At 28.3% G+C, this 13,665-nt stretch overlaps 1 protein-coding gene across 1 annotated transcript in view; it reads left to right on the forward strand.

The window, feature by feature from the left end:
- The window catches only part of sNPF (short neuropeptide F precursor), a 157,662-nt gene that overhangs the window by 17,472 nt on the left and 126,525 nt on the right, over positions 1-13,665 (forward strand). The window lies entirely within an intron of this gene.

Here is a 13,665-nt window from a genome sequence, read left to right on the forward strand (position 1 = left end):
GTAACAATAATAATATATTCATTGTCATGTTTTATTTATCAAGTAAACGGGTAAAGTTTTTTAGTCATCTTTACATGATTTAAGAATTAATACCCCCGTCGCCATCACGAAACAAATTGACGTGTTCACAGCTCGACGTTTGCTCTCCGCGAGCCTGCGAGTCCATAATTTCGTCGCACCTATAGTTGAAAATTATTTGCGGTTTCACTGAAGTACCGTCTTAAAGCAGCTTTAGATCACTTTTTATTCGCGTACCCCCATATAATATGCATGTCTATTATGTTGTGCTAGAATTAAACATCTAGTCTTGAATTTTGTCTGCTTACGATAAGTTACTTCTATTAATTTCTTTTATAGTGTTGACTGTCAATTTATGATGGAACTGTATTGTATTAGTTGATTAATTATTTGTAATTAATTGACTTATCAACTCAGTTGATAATGTCCCCTTGAAGAGGACGAAACCGGTACAAAAATTATTAAAAAGTGGAATAAGTACTAAAACAAAATTGTGTTTTATTTAATTACAAATAATTAATCAAATAATATTACTTCCATTAAGTTAAGATTACGTGCTTCTCTAGGCGTATGCATGCTCCGGTTTAATAACGCTGGTCTAAAGTGAACATACCCGGTATAGTAAGATTGCATGATAAATCTAATCTGACTAGTTGATTAATATATATAATGTAATCTTTTATTAAATAAAATTGAAACAAATCTGAAACGTCACTTTTAATTATATACGAAAATTTTGTGTTAGTTAATAAATAATAATTTCTTAGCTGCATATCGATTGTTAATTAATTATGAAAATTATTTAATTGAAGCAAATTTACATAACTTCTCACGATTTATACTTTAAAGACTATTTTCGCGGTTTTTTTTTACAATATTTATAATTATAATATGTTTTAATTGTAAGTTGCATTATTAAGTCAAACAATATAATTAAATACAATATCCCTAAATAAGTCAACTGGGGGTATGCTTCTTTACTGGGAGGGTTGAAACATTGAGAAACACATAAATAACATATAAGATTTAATGTAAAGCTCGTGATTTGCAAATAAAGGCGGATGTGTATTTGGGTTACATTCTTGAGTACCCACCATCGAGAAACAAATACGTAGAATAGTATCAGAGTATTCTGGCAGTGCATATGACTCATTTACTAGTTGGTATCGTTACTTTTAAATAACAGTGTTGAAAGATGATTTAGTCGTGGCTGCAATGCCAGAAGAACATGTGTTTTCTCTATCTGATTACTACATACCTGCATACCTCAAGGATATTTGCCTTATGAATGAATAGTTCATATTAAAATGTATCACTATAAAGAGGCTGACGGAAGCTTTTCTACTGTGGACAGGTAATCTCATAATTTCATGGGGTCCAAATAAAAAAGTCAATGATATGTAAACATAACAACATTATAAAGTGACTGAGGAATTTTACTGAGATTCCCTGCTCTAAATTTCAGTCGAACTCTATAATAGAATTTGAGGGTTTTTTTCTACCCAGGCGTCTTGCGTAATTTTCCAATCGGGCCTCACACTTCTTGTTGGGATCGACCCTGGATGTTAGTATTGCCTACCTACATTTGTACTATAATTTTCCCTTAATTGGATGTAGAATTAAGTCTAGAAATATTTAACATATTATAACGTCTACACATAACTGTGACACCTTTATGAACATCTTAAATTTTGTTTCTGAAAACAACTCAGTTTATATTTCAATTATGAATATTTAGGGAGTACATAGATAATTTATCATTAAAATGGAAGTAACATGTCAAGATATCAAGGTATAACTTTCTAAGTGATATCAAAGATGCTTTACCGATACTGTTATCATGATTAATCGTGTAATTAAAACAATTACAGCTAATGGCAACACATAAATATTTGATGGTTATGATGTTTTTATTTATTTCTATTATATAATGAGAAATATTGAATAGATTTTAGTTTTACTTACATGTAAGATAATTCGAATCGAAATCAGTAATAACAAATTAGTGCCATACTGCTATATGTATTTTAGACACAAAGTAACTGGTGAATGATTTTTCAAATGATTATATATTTTTTCTCATAGAAGCTACCAAAGTCTTTATATTTTTTCCTTTGACGTACCTGATTTTCAAAGCGACAATGTGCCAACCGAAATATATTGTTTAATAAAGAATTAATTGTACTTCTGCCGACTTTTTTCTGATCACCGATGGTTTTGAGTCATCTCTCTTCGTCGTATTTTACTTCTGCACATAGAAAATAGCGTCCTTGTCATCTAAAGATTTAACATTATTATCGACACTTTTCGGGTTCCAGATCATTAGAAGTAAAAGCGTTGAAAACAGAACAAGTGAAACAAAACTTAAATTTTTATATGTTAGATAACATTTTTACTTTAATTTCATTTCATTTATATAAGTTTTAATATAAACACTTAATATAATAATGTAAGTTGATAGTGATGACTTAAATTTTTAGATGATAATTATGAAAAAAATTATAAATATTGAATATGATTTTAAAATAATAACAATAAGACATCATGAATAAATGCGATCAAAATATATTTAGAAAATCTCAAACATCCGTCATTATGAATAGTTTGTTGAATATAAAGAAATTGTATAATTTTTAATTGTTATTCTAATTATTTTTTTTTTCTCGTTAGAAACTTGATGTTCTACATTGTACTTATGATTTTATAATAGATTTTCCAAACAATACGAATGGAAAATGGAATCAAACTGATTGTGACAGCGCTTCCCTTTTGTCAATTAACAATATACTCATTAACTATGACAGCATTGCTTTAGAGTCAGTATGTTCAATTGCAAATTTTATGGGATAACTGTTATTAAATAGTACGATGTTTTTTTTCATTAATTAAGTCGTTTTCTTCTCTGATACGATCTCACAAAGCAATATTTTTTACAAGAAGCGGCGTTCTTGTGGTCCAATACTTAAGATATTGGTTTCTCATTCACGGGCTCCGGATTCAATTCCGAGTGAGGTCACAATACACTATGTGATTGTTTTACGTATATTACTATTTCGTTTGATTGCTGTCATCTATTTTTATATACATTGCATTAATCTTGATTATGCCTTATTAGACGGCCATAATATAATATAATAGAATGGAGTACCTCTACGTACGTAAAAGGACCCACATTATTTTATAACAGAATATTTTTTAGTATGATCGAATTAATAACAATATGAAAGAAATATTCTCTACAAGGCAGCATTGTTAATAAATACAAAATAAATAGCGGCTTATTTTGTCGGTTTGCTTTAGTTAGTTATTAACCTACGATTATTATTTGTAAGTTTCGTGTTTGTTTATTTAATAAAAATACATTATTGACTTGTAAACGCTGCATCGGAAGAATCAAAATGTTCCCATAAACGACTCTGTTCACCTAAACAAAATTTAATTAGATAATACACGAATAAACGAATATGTGGTTGAAAAAATAACTTTACACACAAACATTGCAATAAGGAGTCATGATACTGCAAATATTCGCGTTCATGTCTTTCTAGTAATATTGCTCCATTCTACTAAGTTTCCGCTTAATCGATATTATTAATCAAAAATAATAATGGATTGACAGTGAACATCATAAAAAAATATTCAATAGCAACGTTGGTTTGGTGAGGTGCCGGTAAAGAAGCGTGCGCATTATGTCCATTGTATTATTGATTTGAACTAAAAGAATCTAATCGAATCGGTCTATTTCTTTATTCTGTATAGTATGTATCTACTTTTTATTTTTGTTTTTCTACATATTGTAAAAGATATAAAGATGTGGTAGGCGAAATAAATCTCTTATACATATATTCAAACAGATATTTTCTACCTATGCATATGTTGAAAGTGAATAAATAGATTCGCATATAACGTCGTAACTATAAGTTAAATCTAAAAATATATCTTCACGCAACTATAAGAAACATGTTAAATTTTTATTTATTGCATCGAATAAACTTGTCTGACACTGGTCTATTGAACAAATCGATCCTGTGGCGACGATATGTTTTTCACTTTATCAACAGTATCACTTCAATCTACTACAGATGCCTACATATTATTTATAATATATGTGACTAATGTATTTAACTTTTTAATACCTGAACAGAATTTTAATAACTCAATATAGAGATGACTACAGTAAATTTATTAAAATTTTCTTGATATATGGAGAAGTCTTAAGTATTTGTTGATATTTCATTCGTGCTGTAATAGTGCGATTCGTCAGTTTTATCCAGTATAATGTAAGAGATGTGAGAAATGTGTCACTAGATTTCAAAATCAGCCAAGTCCATAATAGATGAATAGGAGTAGGATAGTAGGAGAATAGGAATAGGGTGAACATTCCGATAATGCAGAAATGTTAGAAAGTAATTCGCAAAAAACTCAAAAATACCTGAACTTGGATGATTTTGAAATCTAGCGACACAAATATACAATATATTATGTATACAGATCTTATGTAACTACTATTAATTGATCTACGCTAAAATATTATACATTTGTATAATGTGTAATTCAATTCATCGAAGGAAATGGCCTTGTCCTCTTTCTTGAATGCACTTACCTATGAGTAATCTAACACGTAATAATTAAATACAATAATAATATTATAGAAAATAATTTATCAATATTATAAATAATTTCACTTAATTCACTCACGTTTTAGTAATAAGTGACAATTTATTCTTTAAATGAATAACTAAAGCAAAAATGTAGTGTGGTGTGAATGTTTATGTAAGTTTGGTTTACATAAAAGTGGAATTATACATAGGTATCTGTAAAAACTAGTTTGTAAATAAGTTAATAATGTTTAGTTTTACCACTGCATACTCATTTTTGTTAGATAGTTATTTTGCTGAACCAGTAATACCATCACATGCAGGTAGATCCAAAACTTTCGATATAATTGTATAAATAGTGCTGTAGTGCATTTGAATTACTCTGAAAAAGCTTGTTTACTTTTCCAATTTCACAAGCAATAATAAGTTAAATAAATCGAACTATACCTACTCGGAAAAAATAATGACAAATTATCTAAAATATTATATAAGGGCTTCCAAGTTGTTCCATTATAATTTAAAATTCGTAGCAATAAACAAATAATTTCTGACATTAGATAATAAATACCCATATAAACATAGTTTGTATACAAGTGGCAGCAAATGGAATGGTTTTGAGTGATTTTATTTTTTAAATTTTATATAAATTTAGTGAATAGTATGCAAGTGACAAGTATTTGTGACCTTCTTGTATAAAATAAGTGCATATCAGAACACTAAATTTAAATTTGGAATGTTTACATATAAATAATGAAACATATATCGTAAAACACCCTTATTAATCTTTTAAAAATGGTTCTTATCTTATAATCGTTCCATATTACATGTTTCATGGTGAATAATATAAGTAGATAGTATTCATTTTAAATATTACATTACTATAATGTGACATACTGAATGGGTTTCTTCATAGGTAGTTAATAGTTTAATGTAAGAACGGCATCTATGCACGTCGAAAAATATTACAGTAATTTTTAAAAAAACATGCTTTTCGGGATCAAATAACTCATAAGGCTAATGTCATAGTATAAAACCCTCAATAACTTTACCCTCGCTTGGCGGAACAAAAAGTCAATATTACTCTTTTACGTATTTCTTGAACTTTTCATTTTTTTCTGTCCATGAAACCTACGCTTGTTCGGAATCCCTTCGAATCAGACGCTGTCTTGTTTCGTTATATTATATTAAATGACATTACAAAATATAATGTTTATCGAAGCAGTTAGATAATATTATATATTGGATAACGAATGGAGAATCGATTAGTTTTATATTTTTTGACAAAAAAGAGTCTTAAGTTGTGAGAGGTTTAAATAAAACTTTTTATTTATCATCTTTTGTATGGGTAATTTTATTTTTATGATATATTCAACAAATAATTCACAAGATTATAGAATGTGACGTTATTTTATTAAACATACATATTTTGAAAACACTTCTGAAAAATTTATAACCACAAAAAATCTTTTTGAAAAAAGCACTATGTTTTTTTTTCTAGGCCTACATGCCCAACGTAGGTCAAAATGGAGATTTTATAGTATTTTCAAAGTATTAGCCTGAAAATTCATCAAACGTTGTAGATAATCTATTTATATAATTTTGAAGCCTTATTATCATTTATATTTATTTAAACATTTGATGACTGCATAATGTATTTTTATTACATAAAGTAGTATTCTTTTAAACCTCTCGATATAATGTTTTAGAATATAGTCATATTTCAGTACATCTATGTGCAGTGGTATTAAAATTTTTTACATTCATTAATTTTTAAACGGATTTATAAAACCATTAGTAAAATTTATTTTGACATTATTATAGTGAAATATTTACGATAAAAAAATATATTTATAATCTCTGTGATCCTAAATTTGACAAGAATTTTATTATTTAAAAAATGGGCAAGATTACCACAATTGAATATAATTCTAAAGATACTGATTATAAGCTATATCTTTGACCATTCAAATGTGATAAAACATCCTACGAATAATGATTGTTTTATAATAACTATTGACCTAAGAATAAGATTGTATTTTTTTGAAAACGCCATTTCTATTGGCATTTCACAGTGGTTATAAATTGACAAACTATAACTGAGGTAGGGAGTAAGATCATGTTAACGCGCGTGTTTGAACATGTACCGAACAGAAAAAAAAATCGTTTTTTTCGGTTAGTTAAATTCGATAGTCAGTTTCGAACATGGAATTTGTTAGTGATATTCGTATATAACAAGTTAAAAATTTGCTTAACGCTGTCAAATCCGAATACAAATAACATTATTCGTTGTGCTATTTCAGTTATTTTTTTAAAGCTTTTTCAAAATTATGTATTTTATTGAAATCTCTTTGAAATTATAGACAAGATAAATATTAATTTGTGTCATAACTAAAATTTGAATTGCTCCTGGAGGGCGATTCCCAACTGAAGCATTATGAAGCACAAGTGACCAGTTGCGCAAACATTTACACAACATACTTCAACTGTAGCATATTAAAAGTCAACCGCTGGGTGTCACTAGGCCAGGCTTTGGTAGTACACATACTTTGACGGTAGGGGCGCTCGCAACTCTCCGTTTGACATAATAAACGTCAGATTTCGTATCGTACGTAATATTGGAGAACGCTGTTGATCTATTGTTTTACATTTACCACTTATTACCACATATTACCGCTAAAATTATTATTTCGTGTTTCAATTCTCATTTAAGGATGTATTTATTGTGATTTTGTAATACAGAAACACACATGTTTGTTTGCAAAATACAACGGAAATTCCGTGTTGTAATCTTGTTGTAATATTGTTATATTGGAGACGTAACTAGCGTGTTTAAAGATTAATTGGTTACGTACTTCAACAATGAATGATTTAATCATGCAACGTTAACGGTAAGTACTGATTAAATATGAAGTCATTACCAAAATGGATAAAAATGTTATTTAATTTCATGACATTGACAATAGTGCCGTCTTGACATGTTTACTTTCTATCTTACTCTAACGCATGGACATGAGGTATAAGCATGTTGAATGCTTTCTCACTCGCACTTATATGCCGTTTACCCGTTTCACTCGAAGCTCTGTACACATAATATCTCCTGTAAAACTAAAAATTTTACGAGCTTCAGTTGAAGCGGTTCGGTGACGTTTTTTGCACTGCTTCATTCAGGAATCGCCGTCCTGGTACTAGGCATATATAAATCATTTCCATGATTTAATGTAGAAAAATTGAAGTCATTTATTAAAGAATTATAAACACATTTGATAATGTAGTTATTAGTAATTAATTACAAAAAGGTCATTTGGATGAGGATCTTAATTGCCATAGACCGCATCTTTATAATAAATAGACGCTTACATATGACCTTGTCCCACAGAATCCCACGACTAGAAGTTGATAAAAAATATTGACGAAAAATATATAAAAATATATATAAATAATATTCCGTATCGTAACACTTAAAGTGGTCCACTCGGTAGAGTAGTCATATATGATACTATTGGTCGTTGGTTCAATCTCTAAGCTGGTCAAAAACATACATATTATTTGACCAAATAGGTTTGGCGAATAATTAAAAATCAGTAAACGTAAAAAAAGAATAAGTGAATATAACCTTTAGACATTCATGGGTGGTAATTTATTTAAAATTTTAGTATTGTTAAAAAGCAAACGATGAAAAATGATAAATGTTAATTTTAAAGTATATGCCTACGGAATTAATGCATTTTATTAAGTTTTTAAGTTATTTAATTAAGTCGAATGCACTATCAAATCCCTGTGCAATGATCAACGATGCACAGTTTACATTTCGAAATATAGAATGGCATTAGAAATGTGACACTAAGCACACTCCTTGAGATTGTATGGCGTAGCACGACGTAGACCCGTAGAAGGTCAAATCGTGGCGATTGCTTGTAGACAGCAAATAGAATATAACACTCGTAGACCGCTAATGTAATCTAAACTACACCTTGAAATGGTGTCTAAAAGATTTTATCGCGTTGACTGTTAAGTCATTTCATGTTTTCATTTTGAAATGTTCTTTTAAAAGTTTAAAATATTGAAAATTCTTATCATTGAAAAACTTTAGAAACATACTTTTTTAAATAGCCTGAATTAATAGAGTGAATTGAGTTAAAATATATATTTAACTTTCCGGGTGTGTACTATCAACCAATTAAGTTACCCAACCAACTGTCTTTCATGAGAATAATTTCTAATTTCCCAAATTATCTATTTTCAATAAAAATAATGTTTCATTCCTTATTCTAGTATTTAAAAGAAAACATAATGAGTTAATTATTGTTGATTATATTATATAACACTGGTAAATTTCCACCCTATTAGTCGTCTTCAGCCTCATGCTACGACCCCCGGATTTCCGCCCAAGCTCCTAACCCTCCCTTTTTTAGATTCGCAAAATAACGATGCTCACTAACGAAATCTTTAAGTTCAATCATCTTGAAAAGCAGATCTACGACAACCATGTATTTCTACTCATTTATAAGGATAAGGAATACAATATTACACAATAAGGAATATAATATTAGTAATGGTTTCACATCGGTTGGTTAAAGGTTAACAAAAAAGTTAGTTCTGTTGAAGAATGTATGAAGATGTAAGAAGTATGAAAAACACCCCAAAATTTTATATAATGTTTTGTCACTGCACTAAAATCTGTTTATCGATTCAGTCTCTCAGTTTACGGAAAATAGGCGAAAAGTTTTTTTTGGGCACAGCGGAGAAACGTGACAGAAAATGTTGAGAAATTTAATATTTTTTTTTAATATTTAAGTAATTTCATAAATGAAAAATATTACAACTTATTAATATTACTAAAGAATAAATCTGATATTTTTTATGGAAGGTAATTTTACTTAACGTAAGTAGAAGATTGTTTTCTCTTATTTATTGTAAAAAAAATAATAGCTAGAAGAAGATAATAGTATTTTTTTATACATTTTTATGAAATGTGGAAATTGTATTTTTATTTCTACCGAATATTTTTTTATAATTAAAGATTATTTATTAATACTCAAAAATAATTGTAAATATTTTATAACTAATTCTTGTAAGCATAAAAAAAAAAATAGGTAGGTACATATTTCGAGAAATTCAGAAAAGTTTTTTGTTTGGTGATGTTTCGATAAACCTGATTATAAGTAATATTTTTTTTATTAAATGAAAATTGTTATTTAGAGTTTTTATGTCAATATTTAAGGAATTTGTTGTTTTTATAATAAGTTATACCTATCACCGAAAAACTTTTTAATAAGCGAAATATCGCGTAAGAAAGTGCTCGGCATAATTGGTCATAAAAAAGTTCATTTGATTCATTGCGCGAGGTAATTGTTCGTTAACGTAAGTTTACTTTACTTATACAAATAAAGAAAACAATGCAGAAAAATCGGAAAATTTGAAACGGTTATGATTTTTCTTCGAAGACGGAAATAAAATTAATTATTTTACGTTGATTTAAATACGCTATATTTTCAATGATTTTTTCGATGAATATTACTTATATAAACTAATTCATTTCACTTTTAAATTACAAATAAACTGATTCATAATTCTAAATAACTTCTTATTATTGTGAAAAACTATAAGAATAATATTTACTTTAAGTCAATATTTTTAACATTTGTAAATAAGCTTCTTCTTCGTCAGGATGATCTATGATTTTGTCAACAGAAGCTTTCAACGTGGTTTGACTTCATCAATAATTTCGGCCACATCTTATGCCAGTAGAAAGCTTGTGTCAATTGTTTCATCCATCCATTTAGAGAGAGTTTGTAGCTGCTTATTTATTTAAGGTTTAACAATTTGTGGTTTACAATTTTTTTTGTCATTTTTACTACTCCATTATGTGGATGAATAATCAATTACACCGAAGTGATTTTGATTGATATTTATTGTTTGATTGTTCAAATGCGACTAACTTTACAATTTTTACTTAGTGAGTCATGCTGCAGTGATCTGTTTTATCGACTGCGAGTTGTAATTATATTTTTCGTCAATATATTATGTTTCTATAAGCTTGTTTTTTCGTATAAGGTGGTTGTCAATAATTTCGAACAATCAAAAACACGCAGACTTTGAGAAAGTCACATAAATATGTTGTGTCCTCATCGGGAACTGACCACATAGCTCCAGGGTGGAAGGCCAGCGTCTTACGCTCTGCACCACGAGGACCGCCTTTTACTATGAATTCTTCCTTGTTTAAGCTTCCTCCTTGTTTTTTTTTTATTTTATTTTATTTATTAAGGAAAACAAACAGTTACATATTGATTACAGAAATTTATAATATAATAATAAAAAGTTAATGTAACCAGCAAAGTTTCCATACATACATTATAATATAGTTAAGCCTAACAAGATAGAGAGTAAAATAACATAAATATAAAGAAATTACATAAGAAGATTACATGAGAAAAATGAGAAAAATGAGGAAGAATAATGAATAATTAAATAATATACAAAAGATAAAAAAGAAAAATAAAAAAGTGACATAAAAAATAATAGAATTAATATATATGTATAAGTAAATACATTATATATCTATTTATACAAAATTTTTGAGATAGCATGTTCATGTTGATCTAACCAAATACCATGAGCTTTTTCATGTTAATATTTTCCCTATGCGATTAAAAAATCGGTGCCGGTAAAAGTGGCGAATGTGAAATTCATATTTGGCTATACACGAGGCTTGTAACATTCGCCTCCAGTACCTTATTTCAAATATTACTTGCCTACGCATTTCTTCTGCTCTTATCGGCTAAATCTCTATTAGATACAATAAAATATTTATTTATATATATAGCAGTAATTGACCGATTCATTGCGGAGCATTTAATTACTTTTTAATTACCACATTTAAATAACATTTTAATTATCTATAATGGCCCTATAATCAGTTCGCGCTGTAAGGATTAATACATTTAAAACTGAGTAAAAAGTTTTTATTCATATAAAGATTTTATTTATATAAAAAATAAAATCAATTAGTCTCACGCTTTATATAAGACAAGAGGATAAAAACATGCTAACTTGCATGGAAATAATAGAACTCTATGATAAAGTATATAATTATAATACTGATCATTTTAACAATACGTAGTAATTTAGAATTTTACTGATAAGGTAGTACTTTTCTTTCCTAGTTTTAATAAATATATAGAAATAAAGTATTTAGACATTATATTTTGAGCTATAATACAATAAAATATAAAAGAACTAGTAAAAATCTAAGATTAACTAACACAGTCAAATTCTTAAATGATTAATAAATCAAGTAGTGTCTTTATATTATGGCATTGAATATTAATCTCAAATACTACAGCTTTTCTCAGATTCGGCATACAATTTTACTATAAATAAACAGCCTTGTTTACAACAGTTAAATCAATCGGATGATTTTATTGTTATCGAGAAAACGAATGTTAAAACAGTCTGTATTCTCTTCGTATAATAGGTTAAAAATAGAAACACCCGTGTTTCGTGCAATATTAATGTATAATTAACTATATTACTAATCCTATCTCTACATCTCTATATGTATATTATATAAGGATATATAATCGAGGAGTATTGGTTTTACACTGCAAAGATTTTACCATACTACAATAAAATTATTGATTGCCGTGCAATATTTTTAGTCAATACTGAAACCTTGTTTCTTAGGTTTCATTTCCCTCAGCAGAGAGTTTTGGCGATGCGATTTCAATTTTATTTAATGTATTCATTATTAATAAAAAATACTACTATTTTTCAAGAAGTGAAAGATTCAGACAATTAAGCATGCCTACCCGGAGTCTGTCAGCAGCCTGTTTGCAAAATCACAAGCAATACTCGCGAATTTTACGCGAAAGAAAACTATATTTTCAAGAGCGTGTAGAACCATACATATAAGCTTACGTATAAGCGTACATAAAAATGTCGTACATTCTTTTTTAACTTTCACTAAGGGATTCTAATATTAATAATAATAATAATAATGTTAAATGTTTTTCTGATTCAAACTCGGTCGCACATTTCTACATGCTAAGTTAGACGTGTCGGTATATTTTGTAAACTATTTTTTTTATTTAATGAATAATTCACAAAAAACTGGGAATAAAACATTTCGTTATTGAATATACACAATTTGGTTTTACATTACGCTTTTATTGTAAAGAACTTATATTGCATCCAAAATTGAGGCCATCCCTCAATATCTAACGGTGGTATTTAAAGTACCAATTTCGGCTTATGTATATTGTAGTAACATGACAATAGATAATTGAAACCATTTTTAAGTGGTTACTACGAATGACTTATAGGAGAGCGGCGTTCACCAATAGTTTAATAATTATTGAGGTTAAATAAAAAAAAACCTAATATGTTGCCCGCCCATGCGCAATGCACATTTAGCATATATGTAAGAGACGGCTCTGTAATTAAAATACACAGTATACCCACGATTTAATTAGTATGATTAAAAGGTATTAAATAACGTGGGAACTGGGGGATACTTCCTTATCCCCTGAAAAAATAAAGAAAAGAAAAATTATTTTCAATTAAATGAAACTTCACGGTGTACGATGTATATTATTATGATTGAAAGTTTTGACGTAACGACCCATTTGTGAAACAATTATATCATTATACCATGTAAAAGTTTTGGTAATAATTGTGCCGCAGAGGTAGCCATGAGCTTTTATATTTTTTTTTACGAAAACAGTTTATTCCATGTAGACAATTATAATAAATAACTTTTTTTGTCAGCGCATCGGCTTTTCGATCCAAAAATCGTTAATTGAAAATTTCAAAATTTTATACTAGGTTAGGATAGGTTAGATTATGGTAGGTTAAGTTAGGTTTGGTTTGATTTGGTCTAAAAAGAAAGTTGTAAAATCTCATGGCCACCTCTGCGGCATATTTACCAAAATTTTATATTGATACTATCCCGCAGAAACATGAAATTTTAAAATGAAACGATCTATTAATATATAAAAAAAATCCCAACCATAATAGTAAATACATTATTATGTTCGTAACAATACTTAGG

This window comes from Rhyacophila brunnea, unplaced genomic scaffold, assembly GCF_057557595.1.
Source record: "Rhyacophila brunnea isolate RB1 unplaced genomic scaffold, BYU_Rbru_1.0 scaffold_10, whole genome shotgun sequence".
Classification (NCBI taxonomy): domain Eukaryota; kingdom Metazoa; phylum Arthropoda; class Insecta; order Trichoptera; family Rhyacophilidae; genus Rhyacophila; species Rhyacophila brunnea.